Source organism: Podarcis bocagei (genome assembly GCF_964188305.1).
Source record: "Podarcis bocagei genome assembly, chromosome: 9".
NCBI lineage: Eukaryota > Metazoa > Chordata > Lepidosauria > Squamata > Lacertidae > Podarcis > Podarcis bocagei.
Window position 1 is genome coordinate 43,517,368 of NC_138134.1, and position 19,780 is coordinate 43,537,147.

Below are 19,780 nucleotides of genomic sequence, written 5' to 3' on the forward strand. Positions count from 1 at the left end.
CATGGGGTGTTGAATTTTGCACTGGTTAATGGACTTGGTGTTCATTGTATTTACTAAATACGATGATTTTGTTCTGAAAGTTCTTGTGCTGAAATATTGACTTAATAGCCTGCAGTGTTTTTGTGGTTTTATATATTCCTGTCCTCTGAGCTAAAAGGCTGTCTCCTTTGGAGAGGTGGTGGGAGATACCCAACCATACTGGCTCAGCTGTTCTACAATCTAGATTATAATCACCTGGAGATAACAGAGACTCTCTTTTTAAAAAATGGCACCAATTGTTAGTGGGGTTTAATGTTCAGGAAAGCACACACACAAACACACGGCTCTATTAAGTATTAAGGCAATACCTATGTTTGATCAGCAACACTGCATTGGCCTCCTTTTTTTACTTAGGATGTTATATAACTGGTTTCTTATATATATTCATTTGTCAACATGGAATGGCCCAAATTAGTACAACTAGAGGCATACAAAAATGTGCAGGATTGGAGCCAATGTCATCTTGCATTGAATTCAAGGGGGGATTACTCACAGTGCATCAAATTAAGCATGCATGGAAGTCTTTATAGGATTTGGGGGCTTTAAATTATTGATGTGCTTCTGGGTTTGCTTCTGGAATCTAAGGAAGCACATGTGATTTATGCATAGGACTCCTGCTCCATGGTTAGTCATTATCTGGATGCAAGAGTTCCACTTGTGCAGTACCCCTGTGGGTAGATGTTGCAATGCCTAAGAGAAAGGAAAGCAAGGTTTCTTAGTTCTGGCCATATGGTTTGGGTAGATATATTGACAAAATTTTGCTCTTTAGCACACTTCCACTACTGCAGCATAAACTGGAAGCAGGCAACTTGGTAGGTGCAGAGGTTCACAGTAGTAATGATGATGTACACGTATTTAAAATGTGGATCCTTTTAAAATGTTACTTAAATTTTATTTTTAAAAAAGCGGGGTTACACTTGCTAGGGTGCTACACTTGAAGAAGGATATAGACGAATCAGAATGGAGTGAAATGGGCAGTAAAGATGGCCAGTGATATGGAAAGCAAGCCCTGTGATGAATACTGAGGGAGGCCATGATACAGTGGAGGGCTTAGGCTATGTGCACATTAGCAGCTTAAAATGCAACAATGCCATTTCTCCCACTGCATTTCAAGTTTCATTTGCATGTTGCTGTACACACCAGAGAGGTGGCAGGGATGACTTCACCTGATGCACATTACCTGTCTAGTTACCCTGCACTTGCAGCCTCCTATTAATGAGGCTCTCATCTGCAGATGTGCAATGGCTGTCTCAAATGTGCACACCTCGGCTTGACTGCGAAGTGAATGTGGCTTACATTTTTCAAATCTGATGAAAGTTGGTTCAAGGGGGGGGGGAGCACCAAGCAACAGTATTCCTCAGGAAACTGCAGGATAGACGGGAGTTGTGGCTAACGCAAGCAATGGGAGTGCTTTGGAATAAATGGCAATGTGTACACTGCCAAAGGTTGGTTTTCTGATGTCCCAAAGGGCAGGACTACATCGCATAGGCTTAAGTTAGAGGAGGTAGATATTGGCTGAACATTAGGTGAAGATTCTTGAGGGTAGGAGCAGTTTGGCAATGGAACCACTTCTTTTTCATTGTAAGTCACTTTGAGTTGCCTTGAGCAAGAAAATGCAATCACCAGATTTAATAATAACAATCACGTATCTAGAGGCGTGTTGGACTCTCCTCTGCTGTAGGTCTACAAGTAGAGTCAGGGCAGCTGTCTGTTGCAGATGCTGTAGTTCTCGATTTCCTATATCGAGCAGGGTTTGTGTGTACACAAAGCTCCCCTTCAATTTTATGACTGTGAAGTTTTTCACTGATGTAATTTGTGTTCCAACCTAGCAGTTTGAAAGCACATCAAAGTGCAAGTAGATAAATAGGTACCGCTCCAGCAGGAAGGTAAATTGCGTTTCCGTGCACTGCTCTGGTTCGCCAGAAGCGGCTTAGTCATGCTGGCCACATGCGGAAGCTGTATGCCGGCTCCGTCGGCCAATAAAGCGAGATGAGCGCTGCAACCCCAGATTTGGTCATGACTGGACCTAATGGTCAGGGGTCCCTTTACCTTTACCTTTAATTTGTGTTCTGCAACTATTGATATTAAGAGGTGTGTTTAAATTTTCATTATTTATTTTTTTAAAAAAGCACCTGCGTTTCTCCATTTGAGACTATATCCAGGGGTGGCTCCAAATGAAGCAAACTTTTCATGCAGAATATCATTCTAAATAATCACCTTGGTGTTTTTTCTTGAGAAAAGGATGTTGTATTTAAATGAAAGTGGATACATACAGTTCTATACAGTTATTGGCTGCACTGAAGGAACTACCGGTAAGCCTTGTGAGACAATGGACTGAAGATATTTCTACTTGGGGTAATAAGTGATACCTTGTACCTTGGATTCCGAACGCCCTGGAACTCGTTCGTTTTGGCTTCCGAACGCTGCAAACCCGGAAGTGGTTGTTCTGGTCTGCGAACGTTCTTTTGGAACCCGAACATCTGATGGGGCTTCTGCGGCTTCTGATTGGCTGCAGGAACTTCCCGCATGTGCCATGTGTGCGGATGTTATTACTTAATGATATAAAGCAGTTTCTCTGTCCCATTTGCCATTTATAATACAAACATGTTAATGCTGCGTTCTTAAAAAAATGTCAGAGTTCAATGGATTGTGGAATGCCATATTCAGGAGATTTTTTTTCCAGGGGGGGCATTTCCTTGGACTGCTAAGACCTTATTAAATTATCCTTTTGCCATAAAGCAAGAGAAAAGGTGCTTTGGGGCTTAATTTAAATTGGGGCACCACCCTGGGTTTTGTTTGTGGCCCCACAGCTTTGTCCTGCAGTGTGTGAAGTGAGGGTTTCTCCCTTTATCCCCAGGCTGATTTTTTCTCTGATTTCAAATGTGATTAGCATTAAAAGCCCCAAAGATCTGGAGAAACCAAATTTACATGCAAAGCCTCTTTTCCTCCAGTGAAGCAAACATAACATGTAGATAATTCTGTGTTTTGCTTAAGTGGAATTTTCTTTAAATATAAAACTTTTATTATATTAGTGCTGTAAATATTCAGATACTCCAGCTTTTTGTCATATTCAGAAATGCATATAGTCAGCTTAACCTGTCTCATGTTGGCTTTTGCTCCACAAAGCCAGAAAATTTGAAGCTTAGGCTAATGTCATAACAGATGTGCCTTGTGATCAACAAATTTTGTTTGATTACAACTTGGCCTCCATGCACCTGCACTTTCCCCCTGTCTTTCAGGCTCAGATCCAGGTGGGGAGGGCAGAGTGCTTGGGACCAGCAAAATATGCCCCCTTGTCCTAGTTCTGCATTGCCTTAGGAAGCACTTGACCCTTACTCCATTTCTACAAGGATCCTCCTGTGAGTTGTTTGTTATTTGTTGCTTACATCAGTAGCTGCCAGGATGTGTTAAAGTCTGGAAGACGGGGGACATCTCTGTTGCATTGGGGGCAAGGCTGGTACTGTGGACAGTAACTTGGGATGTGATGCATGTAGCTCTGTTTCCTACCAGCAATAGGTGATTGTACCCAGTGCTATTTTTCTAGAAAGTGAGGTGCCAGAACTCACCATGAACACCTCCCTTGTTCTCTTGGAATGGCAATGACAACCACCTGAGAGGTACCAGATCTGAGTTCCGGCTGAAAAAAAGCCCTCATTGTACCAGTAGTGAAAAATTTCAAAGCAAGTTTTGAAAGTAACTCACTTCTTTCATAGATTTTTTTTTTTAAAGTCTTCAAGGAAAGGTGTATCTTGGCAGCGTGGAGGTGATGAGCATACTGACTTTAAATAGGAATAGGCTGCGTAATTATTTATATTTCAGTGCATTTGTAGGCCAGTGCCTCTTCCCCTGTAAAAAAAGAGACTCTCTCAGGAATTCACATGGAATATCAAGTTAAAGAAAAATTTAGCTCAAAAATCTTAGCCCATAACCCATGCACAGTTTGTGTTGCAAAGCGGTCTTGGGAGGGTGAAATTTAAAGCAAAGAAGCACTTTCCACATCACTTCATTTCATCTGTGACACCAGACCACTTAGCCCATTTTACCCTCACAAAGCATTTCAAATTCAAAAGCAACCCCAGATGCTTTGTAACGTGCCTACTGGTGGAAATCTCACCATGAGAATGAATCACTGTTTTCCTATTTAGTGAACATAGCTGGTCTCATCCCAGGGGCTTGGGTTTGCTAATGATTATTCCCTATGCCTTCACTTCCCTGGACAACAAACAGATAGTTTGAGTGAGGGTGTCACATACCATTTCCAAACAATGTACAATCTCTGGTTTTGGTGAGTTTCTAGAAGGGAATGGTAAAGTTGAAGGGTGATCTTGTAGTTAGAATGTTGGACCAGGACCTGAAGGATTCCTAAGCCAGGAATCTTGCTGGGTTACTTTGGGCCAGTCATAGATCCTCAGCCTAACTTATCTCACAGGATTCTTTTGTAATTTATACATTTCCTGAGCAAGGGTGCATAATAATGGGTTGCTATAGCAATTAACACATTGTTGTTTTGCAATGATATAAATTTATGGTGATGTAAGTTACATGTGCTTTGAGATCTAGCATTATATTTGCATATATACAGGGTGTGTATGTGAAGTGAGAAACTAAAGTTAATTGATTTCTCATTGATGCTCTTGGCATTTGCCGGAACACCAAGTGAAGGTGCTTCCACAATGGACATTTTCTTTTGAAACATCATCATTTGCTTGTGTAGGTATTATGGAAAATCCAGATGTTGTTTCTGCCAGGCAGTCTCAGCTCCTGCCTCTTCTTCCTCCCTCCCTCCCTCCCTCCCTCCTTCTGCCCCCCCCCAATTATTTAATTAACAACTTTAGGCACAACTTAATCAACAAAAAACACCAAATGAGGTACATAAAACAATGTAATTTTTTAAAAAAAATACATATAAAATCAAACATTTAAAAACAACTAGAAATCGCAAGCATATTTGTTAAAATTACCCATATGGATAGGCTTAACTAAAACTTTTTAGCAGATGCCAAAAATAATACAGTGGCATTGCAACTTGCACTTGTTCTACATTTGCAATTGCAACATTATGTGGGTGGCGGGAAATGAATAAATAGAGAGCAGGGAAAGACCACTGTTCCCTGCTCTCCATTCATTTCCCCACCAGCCATGCACCCAGTGGGTTTTCCTTGCTTACTGGCCTCTGTAACCTTCCCAGAGCCCAATAAGAAGCCCTCTGCCTCCTTGGAGGGATGGTGGTTCTGGGGGTTCCTGACATTTCATGATTTTGCCTTTGTGCATGAAAGGTGCTTGCCTAAAATTAATGGACAAGTAGGTGTTGCTACACTGAAGGATCATTTGCTTGTGAGTGTGGAGCAAACACATGTAGCACTTATAAAAGTGTCAGTTCTGTAGATGGAAGCAGTAGAGTGGGCTTTATCATCTAATAGTAACACCTTGAATTGGGCCGAGTAGCAAGCTGGCAACCAGTGCAGGGATGTAGCATATCAACAGAAATTCACTCCAGTCCACAAATGAGCTACAGCAATTTTCAATTTCCAGATGAAGCTGAAGGGAAGTTACCTCATATAGAGTATATTGCAGTAATCCAATCTTGAAGGTACCCGTGCCTAGACCACTGAAGTCAAGCTATTGCACAACACATCACCAGCTACACATGTATGATTTGATTGGATGTGCCACAACTGCAGAGTCAAGATCAGAATGTGCAGCTGGTTAGTCACTGGCCCCTCAAAGGCTTTGGTCTTCCTCTACAATATACCGTATTTTTCGCACTATAGGACGCACTTTTTCCCCTCCAAAAATGAAGGGGAAATGTGTGTGCGTCCTATGGTGCGAATGCAGGCTTTTGCTGAAGCCTGGAGAGCGAGAGGGGTCCGTGCGCACCGACCCCTCTCGCTCTCCAGGCTTCAGGAAGCTATCCCAAGTCTTGCAAGCCCGGCGGGATGTCCCGCGGGCTCGCAAGGCTTGCGGGCAGCAGCCTGCACCCAAAAGCTGGGGACAGCGGGGAGGCGCAGAGCCGCCACCCCGCTATTCCCCGACCTGATCTGGAGGCTGGCGGGGGGAGAAGCAAGCCTGCTTCTCCCCCCCCAGCCCCACAAGCTCGGGGGATAGGGGGATGGCGAAGCGCCGCCATCCCGCTATTCCCCGACCTGATCTGGAGGCTGGGGGTGGGAGAAGCAAGCCTGCTTCTCCCCCCCCACCATCCCCACAACCTCCAGATCAGGTCGGGGAATAGCGGGATGGCAGCGCTCCGCCATCCCGCTATTCCCCGACCTGATCTGGAGGCTGGGGGTGGGAGAAGCAAGCCTGCTTCTCCCCCCCACCATCCCCACAACCTCCAGATCAGGTCGGGGAATAGCGGGATGGCAGCGCTCCGCCATCCCGCTATTCCCCGACCTGATCTGGAGGCTGGGGGTGGGAGAAGCAAGCCTGCTTCCCCCCCACCATCCCCACAACCTCCAGATCAGGTCGGGGAATAGCGGGATGGCAGCGCTCCGCCATCCCGCTATTCCCCGACCTGATCTGGAGGCTGGAGGTGGGAGAAGCAAGCCTGCTTCTCCCCCCCCAGCCCCACAACCTCCAGGCTTCAGGAGAGCCCCACCGCCAGCCCCACAAGCTCGGGGGACAGCGGGAGAGGCGCAGCGCGCCCTTCCCGCTGTCCCCCGACTTGGTTAGAAGGCTGGGGGGGGGAGCCTGCTCCTCCCCGTCGCCAGCCCCGCAAACTCGGGACACAGCGGCAGGGGCGCAGCGCGCCATTCCTGCTGTCCCCCGACTTGGTTAGAAGGCTGGCGGGGGGAGAAGCCTGCTCCTCCCCGTCGCCAGCCCCGCAAACTCGGGAGACAGCGGCAGGGGCGCAGCGTGCCCTTCCCGCTGTCCCCCGACTTGGTTAGAAGGCTGGCCCAGCCCCGCAAACTCGGGGGACAGCGGGAGAGGCGCAGCACGCCATCCCGCTGTCTCCCAACATGGTTTGGAGGCTGGCGGAAGGCTTCCTCCTCCCCCAGCCCCGCAAGCTCCCAGAGCGATGCCAAAGCTGCGCGCAGCTTCGGCATGGCTCTGGGTCCTGTTCTGGGGGAGGGGGAAGCTCGGGCTTCCCCGCCCCAGCCCCGCGCCTGGCGGGGGGGGGATAATTTTTTTTTGCCTTTATTCCCCCCCCCCCCAAATCTAGGTGCGTCCTATGGACCGGTGCGTCCAATAGTCCGAAAAATACGGTATGTCAGCAACCTCCAGACTATTTGAAAGAGCTCAGCTGCCTGGCCACTAGAGGAGGCAATGCAGACTCTGAATTGTGTCCTCTTCACCATCCATACTGCCAGAATGTAGACACGGTTATGTGCACTAACCAATGTCCAGTTGCTTTTCCATTATGCATGGTAATGAAATCAGTATCTCTTCTGCAAAAGAGAACCCATGTGATGTTCAGTGCCACTGTATTCTTTGACTGACACAGTGGTAGGAGTAATCCCGGCAAAAAAAGTGATTTATATTTGCATTTATTGCAATGCAAATATTCTTTCCCCTTTTTGATGCGGAGGCTTCTGTTTCAGATTCTGGGATCTGTTTTCTCTTTGAAGAGGGAAGGTGCTAATGAGAGCATTTTGTTGTATTCTTTGATTGCAGCCTCTAAGCAGGTGATTCTAAGTATATTTTTTTGTAGCAAAGAAACTGGTGTTCTGTGGCTCAAGCGAACACCAGTTGTCCAGATGGCAGTCCCCCCCCCAAGAGAAAGAGAAAGAAACTACTTCAAATGTGCAGCCTACACCACCAATGCTTTTCTTGCAGATTCTCTTACAGTATAGGTGGCAAGTCTTTTGGGGGCAATCAGGTTCAGCCAGCTATGAAGATGCTATAGAGGGAAGGAAGTGAAGGAGGGATTAAAGGGAGAAATGGATTTGACCCCTTGAATTGCTCATGTGCTCTACTTCAGTTTGGCTTGCCACTCAATCTAGTTTTCTGAAACCTGTCACAGACACTTGGGAGGAAAATGTCATGAAATGCAGCGTAGTGGCTAAAACACAGAGGTGTAAACTGTGAAGCGACAGATTCAAACTATTTTCCTGCCACGGTTGGGGAAAAAACACACCTGACAGGATAACCTAATAAAAACCTTCTAGTGAAATGCCAAGACTGGTAAGAAAAACATTCCCTCTGACCACCTAGTGGATCCAGAATTCCCTTTTCAAGTAACAGTGCAGGACATACTTGTTTAGACAGGCTTCGAGCCATTTGGTGTTCTATGTTTATGCTTCCAGGGATTAAAAAAATTAATTATTAGGTTTATTTAGTTATTTTAAATTACTTGCTTACTTTGCACCTTAATCTTTTTAGCATAATCCTTTGAACCATAAGGAATGAGTAGAACAGAAACCCAAATACTGTACATAACTTAATAAAATTACTTATGCAACTAACCAACAGTTCTCCAGTTTGCTTCTTAATACTTTGGAGTAATGCTCATTAATACTTTGGGCAATATCTGCTGTCAGTCATTCACTGCAGATTCCCTGAAATGGTATTCAAAAGTATTAAGAAACAAGACAAATACATCCTGTAAAAAATAAATAAATAAAAAGTATTTGTTTTGTCTTGCAAGAACAACTTCAGGAAAGATGCTGTGCTGTATTTAAAGAAAAGGAATATGGGATGTGGCCTTTAGGTATTCTGGGGCTTCAGTAAGTGCCCAGAGTATTGGTTAATGCTGTAGTATTAGTAATACCATCTTAATTAAGAGTGAAATCGTGTAGGGGTCTTGTAAAATCTCTCCCTGCCTTGTGAAAGTTGTGTTGATCTCATCCTGCTCCCTTTAATTGGATATAACAGGATACTAAGGTTGCAAGAAGGACTGCGTAAAACCAGACAACAGAGTTTCAAATGAAAACAATTTACAAACTATGTATCTGATGTTGTGTTAGATGCTTTCTTTAAAGTATCTATTGACAGACTGCATGTTGTATAGAGCGGGCTTCGTACTTGCTGGACTGCATATATCATGGGCATTTTAGCAGAGGTGGACTTTGGAAATCCTTCGTAAGATTTGGCACCCTGTATGAGGCCAAAGGTGGGCATCCCCAAATATTTTCAATTATGAATCTACTCACTTATGAATCTACTCAATTTTGCGTACCCCCAGCTAGGTGCCTTGTGCAGGAAACACCCAAGCCACCCTAAACTCGGTCCTGATTTTAGTAGCCGGCAATTTCCTTTATGAATATTTAGTCTGAATGAAATAAAAAATGGATTATGACTTCATATTATTTATTTAAAATATTTCTTAATGTAATAAGAGTTTTATATAACATCAGTAAATATAACAATCAATAGAATTGCCTAAATAATTTTTTCCTAAGAAATTCCCATTATCCAATTTGCATCGCCTCACAATCAATATTGCATTATCCTGCATCTAATTCATCGTTCTCTCCAAGTTGTAGCAGAAAGAATAGTTAAAACCAGGTGTCAACTTCTCAGTTATGTATGTTATAAGGTGGATGGGTATTTTTTTTGGTAAAGCTTGTAATAAAACTGTGCAGCAGATGGCAGTGTGCAATGCTGAGAACCTTATGTAACTGCAAATATACAAGGGCTTCAAGCAGTGCAAGCAAACTTTTGAAAACAAAAACGCTGGTGCACTCTGTCTGTTTTTTCAAAGGCTCAGGTATGCCTGCAGGCCCTATCAATGTAGGGAGTGTATGTCAGTTTGGTAGTAAATCCCCTGATAACCTGTAGGCTAATATCGAAAAATGTCTTGGTGTAAATGAGAGCCGTGATCACAAAGAACAGTTTGTGTAATGGCACTGCTTAAGGCATTTTATTTTACATGCATTGATTGCAGAGATAGAACGTGGAAACAGGTGGGAGCCAGAGGAAGAGGAGGAAGTAACCTTCGTGGTGCAGGATCTCACAATATTTTGGTGCAGTTCAATAATGATTATAATGGACAGTTTACCGTGTAATGGACAGATTATAATGGCTGTATACCATTGGAGACTGCTCCACAGGAGTGACTGGGCTTCTCCAGCTGCCTCAGCTAGCCCCTGCATGTCTTCTTTCTTCCAACCAGTCCAGGAGGTGGCACTTCTTCTGCCAGGTTTTGTACAACTCAGAAAGGGATGAGGACAGAACTGAAATTGGTTATCTCTGCCTGTCATTGGCTCTGGTTCCACCTATTGTTGGGCTCCCCGACTTCTGCTCCACCAATCCCCAAACGGGAAGGGAGAAAAAGAGTAAAGGAGGGCAGCTTCTTCCTACTTTCATTTCTCTTTCCTTGCTTTTGTTTGCTACGTTTTTCACTGGGTGTAGAATGGGTTCAGTTTGGGAGACTGAGGCGAACACAGTGCCATGCCCTAGACAGAGTTTGGCAGTTGCAGACCCAGAAAATGAATCTCCTGCCCAGAACATCAGGCTTGGTGACATGACTAATGAGTCGCCTAACGGATATTCTTTTACACAAAATTGTTGCCGCAATGGCTCATGCATTTAATTTTCCTAAATTAACAAACACTACTATTTTTTATAATTAAGGTGACTTTTATCTTAGTGATCTTTCATTAAATATCTAGCAATGCAATCATGCCTGTGATGTCTCAAAATCTGAAAACTGAGTATTTAGTTTTTCAGGCATTATTTTTTTTTTGGGGGGGGACCTATGCCCAGCAACTTTAAAACAAATTTTAGAAGCCAGAGTGTTTTATTAGTGATGAAAAATATGGTGCCCTTTTGTTGCTAGTGAATGTAATAGTGTTAAAAAATGGGGGTCACCTTGGAAGATTAGATAGCTGTTGCTAAGGTTGATGCCACAATAAAGCTAACAAGCCAAAAGGTATGCCATACATGTGAAACATCGTATTTAATATTGCAGCTAGTTCTGTAGTTGTGATCCTTGGCAGTCTGGTAGTGTTGGATTCTAAGATTCCCTGTAAATGAACACTCTGGTACCGATTCATAGGTGTGGTGTTGGTTTTGAAGAAAAAATGAACTTCCTCAAAGGAAAAATCTCACATTTTTAATTTCTGCAAGCACAAATGGAAGCAGTTATGTCTTTCAAATTGCAATTATTAAAACAAATGTGTTTTTGTATTTACAAAAAAAATTCACATTGCATTAGGAAGCTACAGTAATTCATTATAAATGTTTAATTCAGCATTGGTTCAACTTGCTTAACAGCTCACTAATGAGGTGTCATGAAGCTACTCATGAATATTTATTAAGGTTTATAGAAACAAAAGAACAGATTATTGTACTGTTTTGAAAAGGAAAAAAAAATTATGCTTGCTCATTTTTAAATATGATGAAATTACCTTCAACATAATCAATTTTGGCACATTATGTTAGAGTGACATACTTGGGCATCTTGCCTGAAGCCATGTTCTGGTTTTCGCTCTCTCTACTGTCTTATTCAGTTAATCAGAACAACATTCTGCAGGTAAAAATAAAATGGAATTTCACTTTAAGTTTACTGTAGTGTAACTCAGTAATGTGAAGAGCATTGTTCGACTGTACATTTTGAAACACAAGTATTCAAGTGGCTTTATGCTGAGACTAAGATTTGTACTAGAATTTCTAGGGTTTCATAAATTTTAGGATTCTTTCTGTAATATTAAGTAATATGTGTATCTCAGTTGTGGCTCAAAGTCAGCTTGAAGTATTTCTAAAATATTCAAGCAATAAAGTGGTACCTCAGGTTACATACGCTTCAGGTTACAGACTCGGCTAACCCAGAAATAGTACCTCAGGTTAAGAACTTTGCTTCAGGATGAGAACAGAAATCGTGCTCCGGTGGTGCGGCAGCAGTGGGAGGCTCCATGAAGTATTTCTAAAATATTCAAGCAATAAAGTGGTCCTTCAGGTTAAGAACAGTTTCAGGTTAAGAACGGACCTCCGGAACGAATTAAGTACTTAACCTGAGGTACCACTGTAATGCTAAAACAAATTTCCTTCTATTGTTGAAAAAAGTTTCCGGACTGTCCATGAATGTGGTCTGCAGTTGTTCAGTAAAAGCCAGCATTTTGTCTTATCATTTATGTTTTAATGGCAATATGTTATTGATATGAATGATTTTGCTGTGCTAAATATTTCAGTTGGTCATCTGCTGGGCTTTAGTACTGTTGCAAGACAGACTATAGCAGGTTTCTCAGCAGCAGCATTTACTTCTTCCTCTACATAATGTAGCAGCCCTTTTCTTTGCTTCAACAACTGAAGAGCAATTTCTGTTCTTTCTTTCCATAACTTCTGAGTAACCAGGAGGGCAGGTAACCCCTTTCTCTTTTTAATGCAGTGAGTACTGTAAGCAGCTGGCTGGTTCAGTCAGTCATTTGCCGAGGCCACTTCTTTGTCTGCTTCTTCAATTTCTTGGGAGGCCTAGGCTTAAAGTCACCTTTTTCATTTTTATCATGAGGGAATCTTCTTTCAGAAGAGGAGGAGCTGCACTGCGCCTGTTAATTGTGACTAGAGACACTTTCACCCACTTTTAAACTGTGTAGAGCTTAGATGGGCTTCTCCTATTTAGCTGGTGGTCTGCTGCAAGTGTGCATTTTTGTGTGACATCCTCTTCTTATTCAGGCAGGGTTTCCCCTCCCCCCAAATATTCGTCTTGAAGTTCTCTCCAGCTGCATAACTTATTTCATAACTTATGACCAAAGAGGCAAACTTGAATACATTTGCACTCATAAAACTATAAATAGGGCTTCTTCTTTCATGCAAGTCCTGCTTTTCAACCTTCACAATAGTCTTTAAAATGTCTATGTATTGAAAATGCATTATTCAGGAGGACAGTGTTCTTTTATTATTAGTTTTTCTAACAGGTTTTTCCCCCGCACCCCCTAAGGGAAGGTTTGGATCAAACGACTTTCAATATAATGCAATCTTGGCATTTACATTCCATATTGATTTGCATCTCTTTGTTTCAGAATTCGTTGGCTAAAAGAGGTGGGTATGTATGGACCCCTCCCAGTCATTGTCCACTCCATATCTAATACAGTTTATAAATTCTGTTTTTAAGAAGAGATGATAAATGTACATAGTGCATTGGGGACTTATGAAAGCATTATACATCACAATGCACACACACACACACCCGAAAGTTCATAACATTTTAAAGTTACATATAGCTTAATACCCACTGTCGTTTAGAATATATGCTCCTACCCATTTGCCTTCTCAGTTGCTTACTAATATAGAAGTTCATATTGCCATAGAAGCCCTAGGCAGGCATTCACCCATCATGTGAATGTCACCTGAGGGGAGAGAACAGGGGCACTCTCCCTTTTCCATTCCCCTCTGTCACGTCTCCATTGCCGTACGCCACAGATTTCCACAGGGTAAAGATGTGAAGGGGTGTGCATGTATGCTCAACACATGCAGGGTTAATGAAGTGCAGAACCCTGAATGATCAGGCTTCCAAATAATGATAAGGTTAAATATAAATTTATATTAACTGCCTTTCCAAAAGGACCCCCAAAGCAATATACAACACCCATTAAAATGGATGAAATTACTAAAACAAAGCTCCACTCCACACCTACACCCTTCAGATAGTGAGAGGATGAATGTTGAACATTCACATAGGACTATCACTTGCTCATCATTCTACCTCCAGAGTTCTGGTTTGTGCTTGCCACTCTGGTCCTGTATTTCAGGGCAGGGGGAGCGAGCTAATATAATGGTTAAAAACTGTTGAGAGTGACAGAGACTAATGGAACTTCAGAAATTCTAAATTGTGCAGTAGAGAGGTTTGCTGAAATTCAGTCCTCTTCTCTGGATTAGAATAAACAGCATGAAACACAATCAAGCCTCGTAATCACACTGATTTTTGAAAGCACTCGTAAAAACTATATTATAAAGAATTTGAGTGACATCTTTCTTTACATGGCACTTGAGAAATGGCAACAGAACCCTACTGTCAAGTCAATGAATATTTTTGATGACTACTGCTATGTACTGGCATTGTAAAAACTATGATACTCCACAACAGGATACTATGAACTCCTGTATATAGCTGATGCAACTTCTGTTTCCTGCCAATTGTGGAATATGTGACCCAATAATGTCCCTCCAACTTTGTGCTCTCCAGCTGTTTAGGACTACAACTCCCACCATCCCACACCACTAGCTGTGCTGGTTGGGGCTGATGGGAGCTGGAGTCTAAAACATCTGAAGGACACAACTTTTGGAGAAGGTTGTAATAGTTGTTTCAGCAAGCTGAGTTTGAACTGTTGTACCCATGGTGCTATTCATGGCCCTTATTTCTGGGGGCGACCACTTGAGTCATATTCTGAGAGCTGTCAGAATGTCTCTCTCTGTGGAATGTGGATGAAGCACTGCTGCTTTTAATAAAGATGGCGGCCGCAACTTCTAATAATGATGGCGGCCGCAACTTCTAATAAAGATGGCGGCCGCAACTTCTAATAAAGATGGCGGCCGCAACTTCCAGTAGGATAGAGTGTTATGTTTCTACCACAGTGACCACATTTAGGATGCTTATTTGAAGCATACAAACATATAATGAAGTCAAGGTACTGAAGATGAAGCAGGTGGTCTTAACTAAGGTAGGACAGGAGAGCTACAGCCACAAGTGCTGTAGAATAAACCCAGTGGCTGCTTTGTTTAAATGAATATACGGTACTTGCCCTTTTCCTGGAAAAAGAAGCTTGTAAGTTCTATCTCCTCTTTACTTTTTGGAGATGTCCTTGATTTTGGAGCACAGGTCCTTCTGGTTCTGGCAGCTGATCTCAAATGGTGAGAGGGAGTAGGTGAAAATTAAGATTAAATGCAATTAACCATTGTGTCTAAGACTGGTGGCTAGTTGATTTGGTTCTGCTTAGTAAATTTATTTTATTTCATAAAATTTATATACCGCTTGACTGATTTTTAAAAATTTATTTTTAACCCTCAAAGTTGTAAGAAAGCTTTTATGTGAATTAGGCTTACCGTTGCCCCTTTAGTGGTACCTGTCTGCTACAAGTGTAGCCGTTTGGGTAAATTCTGTGCTGAAAGAGGAGGTAGATGTCAATAACTACAGGCTCTACATCTCTCCTCCCCATTTTCCTCCCATCAGTTGCTTGGAAACAGCCTCTGCCAGGGAATGGAAAATAGACCTGTCAGCTAATTCAGGAAATAAAAAGAAAACCAAAGAACTGCAGAGGGGAATAAAAATGCTTAATGCATCTGACCTAGGTAATCCAGTGGAGCTGAAGTAGGAGGTCTAGAAGTCCATAATTGTTACTGCAGAGACCTCTCCCCTTTCCCTTCCCCTGTAGAGAGAAGAGTGCTCAAATCTACCATTTTGAACAGCAGCAGTCTATTTCCCCATGTTCACATCAGCGGAAAAGCACTCCACTTGTATTTTGCTGCTGTTCCTCTCTACTTTGCTCCCATGCTGACAGTAGAAGTGGTTGCCCCATATTCCCTTACATTGAGTAAGGGAGCTTGCTGTCTTCTAAAAAGGCACCCTACTAGATATTTCTGGCCAAGCAGACAGTAATAAACTTTATTCCAGAACTGTCCACCTTGTTGCTTTTCAAGCACTCCAGGGAAAAACAAGAAGTGTGACATCAAACTGGTGCTGAGTCAAGGACAAATGTGGCAGTGCTAGAGACTCATTTTGTGGCAAACTGCTGCTGTGAGCATGTCACTTTAGTTGAAACGGCTTTTCTACTACTTCTAGAAAAGGGAAGGTATCTTCTTTTGGGGAGCAATGTGCATTATATATATAGATATCTCCACAGAGCAGGAATTCACGGTTGTGCCACACCTTCTCTGATCTAAATATGAAGGTGTCTGACTCCACCAGTCTCCATGGAGGCTCCTAAAGAACTGGAAGGTTGCCATAGAGTAGGAAGGGAAATCTATTCAGCTGGGGTCTTCCTTCACGGTTTCCTTAACATCTATGGTGGGCGAGCTACATATTCATCTAAGACTTGACTTGGTGTCTAACACAGGGTGGTACAAAACTGATACTGATATAGATCACAATTGACTCAGCAAGATTGAAATAATAAAGGCTGGAAAGCTCCTCTCCAAGCAGACAAAGAACTTGAGGGGAAGGATAAACTAGGCTTAATCGTATGTGACATGTCTTCAATCAGAAATGCCTTCTTATTTTTTCTCAGTCATGCCTCCTAATGGGGAATTATGTGCAGTTCAGAAGCTTGTATATTGCATTTAGAGCTCAGGTTGTAATTAAAACTGACATTTTACTAAATCAATGGTTGGCTTTAATTCTTTCTTATCTGTTTTTACTTCTCTCTGTTTGCTTCGTGACTCTGCCAGCACCTTTCCTCTGGTCTAAATCTTTAGTTGCTGCTTCTATTTTACAACTATTTTATAAAGTCCTGAATTTTGAGCCTCGCCTCTCTGCATCTGTTTTTTCCTTTTTCCTTTTCTTCCCCTGTTTCTTGTTGCCTGTTTAGACTGTAAACCTATAGGCTTGCTCTTTCTAACTTGCTTGCCATTTAGTTTTTGAGGTGTATTATTATTATCATTTTAGCAATTCAGAGGCATTAGTGCAGTCTGGCTCTCTGGCAGCGACATTTCTTCTGAGTTGAATTGGTTGCCTTTGGTTTCAGATCAAAGTCTTGATTTTTCTCCAAGGTCCTGAAACCTCTAGATTGTCTTAGATGCTGGTTTATTCCTCTTGGCTTCCCCCAAGGCAACTGTTTTTCATGGAGATTATGAACCTGCATAGATGTATGTATGTGTGTGTTTGATTCTTTTGAATGCTTCTGGGGGCAAGGTGCCAGATGTAAAATACTTTGCCTAAAGACATCACAATTGAGATCAAGGTCCTTTGCTAGTTTTCATATAAAGGATTAAAGAGGAAATGATTGCTAAACATGAATGAAAACATAGTTTGAGAAAAGAAGAATGAAAGACTGTGATAGTAGTAATTTCTTTTTAACCGATACTCTTTAATGCCAACTCTGATATATACATTGCAGTAGTAGTAGTAGTAGTAGTAGTAGTAATAGTAATAGTAATAGTAATAATTATACAATTTAAATCTAGCCATGCAAATCTAGCCTCTGCAAAGTTTTCCCCATAACCAGGATCCCTCTACTAAAAAGGCCTTCTTTCTATAAGTGACTGCACCACAGTAGTAAACTAACACCCTAAGATACAATTAGTGATCAAAAGAAATGAGCAAGGCAAAAAGAGAGAGAACATAATTAGCTATTTATTTTGGTAAAGTACAATGTAGCATCATTGTTATGTTGTAATGAGGATAAGGAGACAATGAGTTTGAGCTCATACTTCCCTGCATGTTTTCTGCTTCTTGGAACATGCCAAACTGTAGTCTTTTCATATATCATACTGATGCTTACTTCCTTGTTTTCTTGGATAGAACCAGTGGTGGCAGCCCTTGCAGAGACACTACTTTTTGTATAGATAGAGTAAGCTGAAACCCTGTGCTGCTTAGCTGTAAACTGTCAGGAATGGAGACTTCCTACTCAGAGGCTTAAGAGTTTGTTGTTAAAATGTATATCAAGCCTTCTTTCCATTTCTAAACTAAATGATAGTGAAGTGAGAGGAAGCTGAAGGGGTTTTTGTTTCCTGTCCAAGTATTTTGCCTTCTTGAATATCCATCAAAGCTGAAGATGTTTTAAATTCCTGTGGAAAATAGCAAGGGACTTTTAATTTACATGCACATTTTGTGCTTAAGACAAGTGCACATGAACAACCTACAAAAGGCTGGGATGATGTGCTGATGCCACCTTTGTATTCCACTCTGGATTCTAGCAATCGGAAGCAATATTAATTTTCAAAGCACATTATGAATTCAAAGTGGCAGTGTCTGTCCAGTAGACTTGAGTCAGAACAGCTGTCTGTTTCCGAAATAAATTTCCTACCTTCCTGTCAGCTGGTGTTCTTAACTTGCTGATCTGATTTTCTTATTTTTTAAATCTAGATCTGGGTGGAATGCATATCAGAAAGACCGTGGTGGTTCTTGCTACTCTTGTTGCCATAATTTAATGCTCCGGGGGGGGGGGAGAGTATAAAAAAAATAAAATTATGCATGGTGCGGAGAGAGGGAGAATTTTTTTCCTCTTATAATTTTAGACTGCAGGGTCATCCAATCAAGCTAAAGGGTAGGACAGACAAAAGGAAGGACTTCTACACATGGTGCATGCCATACCATTGAATTTGGTTCCACAAGATGTTGGGGTGCACCAACTTATATACAAGAAGAAGAAGAAGAAGAAGAAGAAGAAGAAGAAGAAGAAGAAGAAGAAGAAGAGGAGTTTGGATTTGATATCCCGCTTTATCACTGCCCTAAGGAGTCTCAAAGCGGCTAACATTCTCCTTTCCCTTCCTCCCCCACAACAAACACTCTGTGAGGTGAGTGGGGCTGAGAGACTTCAAAGAAGTATGACTAGCCCAAGGTCACCCAGCAGCTGCATGTGGAGGAGCGGAGACGCGAACCCGGTTCCCCAGATTATGAGACTACCGCTCTTAACCACTACACCACACTGGCAAATTTATGGAGAACAAGGCTGTCATTGACTACTAGTCATGATGCCTGTGTATCACCTGCAGGCTCAGAAGCAATGTTATGCCCTCCACTACAGTCACTGGGAATGTGGCAGAGTGGCTCATACTCTCACATCCTGATTGTGAGCTTCACATAGGTATCTTGGTCGTCCACCGTGAGAAACATAATGTGCTGAGAAAGATAGACATTTGGTCTGCTCCAGCAGAACTCTTCTTAATATTCTTAACCTCAAATTCATTTTTACAAAAGTCTCCATGATCAGTTAAGACACTCTTTTTATGTCGTGTACTGAAAATAATTTCATCTCACGCTGGTTTTTCAGCTAGGAACCATTGCCAGGAAAGTAGAAGCATAGCTGATTAGTGTGTACTTTCATGGAAAATGGATGTGCAGTATCCCATGCAACTTTCCTGCAGCCCTGCTGCTCCTGGTTCATGTCCCCCCACTCCAAATTCGAACAGCTCAACTGGATGAAAGCTAATGTTGCAAATTTGTTGCGCTCCATTACACTCCTAAGGTCGTCTTTATTATATGCAAATAATGGCCCCAAAACTTTCGTACTGCTGCATTTCCCCTTATACAAGACTGGGGAAGGAACCAGACACTTCTTCCTTCATGGCTATTTAGTTGGCATTTTGTAAATAACACCAAATAACAAGCAAAACACCTATTGAAAAATCCTCAGTAAAACAGGACAGGATGGGTTGATTTTCCAATGTCATTAAAATCGTTTTATTTATTATATCTCTACCTTGACCTTCCTCCCACAGGAGTCCAGGGTGGTCCACACACAGTCCAGTTAAAGTATTTAAAAACAGCCATATAAGAATGCTATCAGTAAAACAGCTGAAATACACAAAGCAGGTAAGGAATGGCAGCCCATCAGCGCCCTTCCCCAAAGGCACAGGAAAGCGTTTCTAGAAGTATTTTGGAATGGACTTTCAGGAGAAGTAGTCTTGTACCAAGGAAATATCTTAACCTTGACCACAAAAAGGGGCTCTGGAGGAACTTGTTTAGAAATCAAACACATTGTATTTTATATGCGATGGCTTCCTTGCAGTTAATCAGCTGTAAGGCAAGCAAAAAGCTATTGCTCTTTCACATGCGCAAGCGATAAAATTCAAAGTCTGCAAGAAGAGGACAGCTTAAATGTTTTTAAAAAGAGAAGGAGGAAATCAAAAGGGTAAAACCCATTAAAAATGAAATCATTTTTGCACAAGCAGTAGATCAAGGCATTGCAAGAATACAGCCAAGTGAAAAGTA

General features: G+C 42.1%; 1 protein-coding gene across 2 annotated transcripts in view; it reads left to right on the top strand.

Annotated features, from left to right (window-relative positions):
* The window catches only part of INPP4B (inositol polyphosphate-4-phosphatase type II B), a gene marked incomplete at its 5' end in the record, with an annotated part of 266,775 nt that overhangs the window by 2,037 nt on the left and 244,958 nt on the right, over positions 1 to 19,780 (top strand). The gene's annotated exons all lie outside the window — the stretch shown is intronic.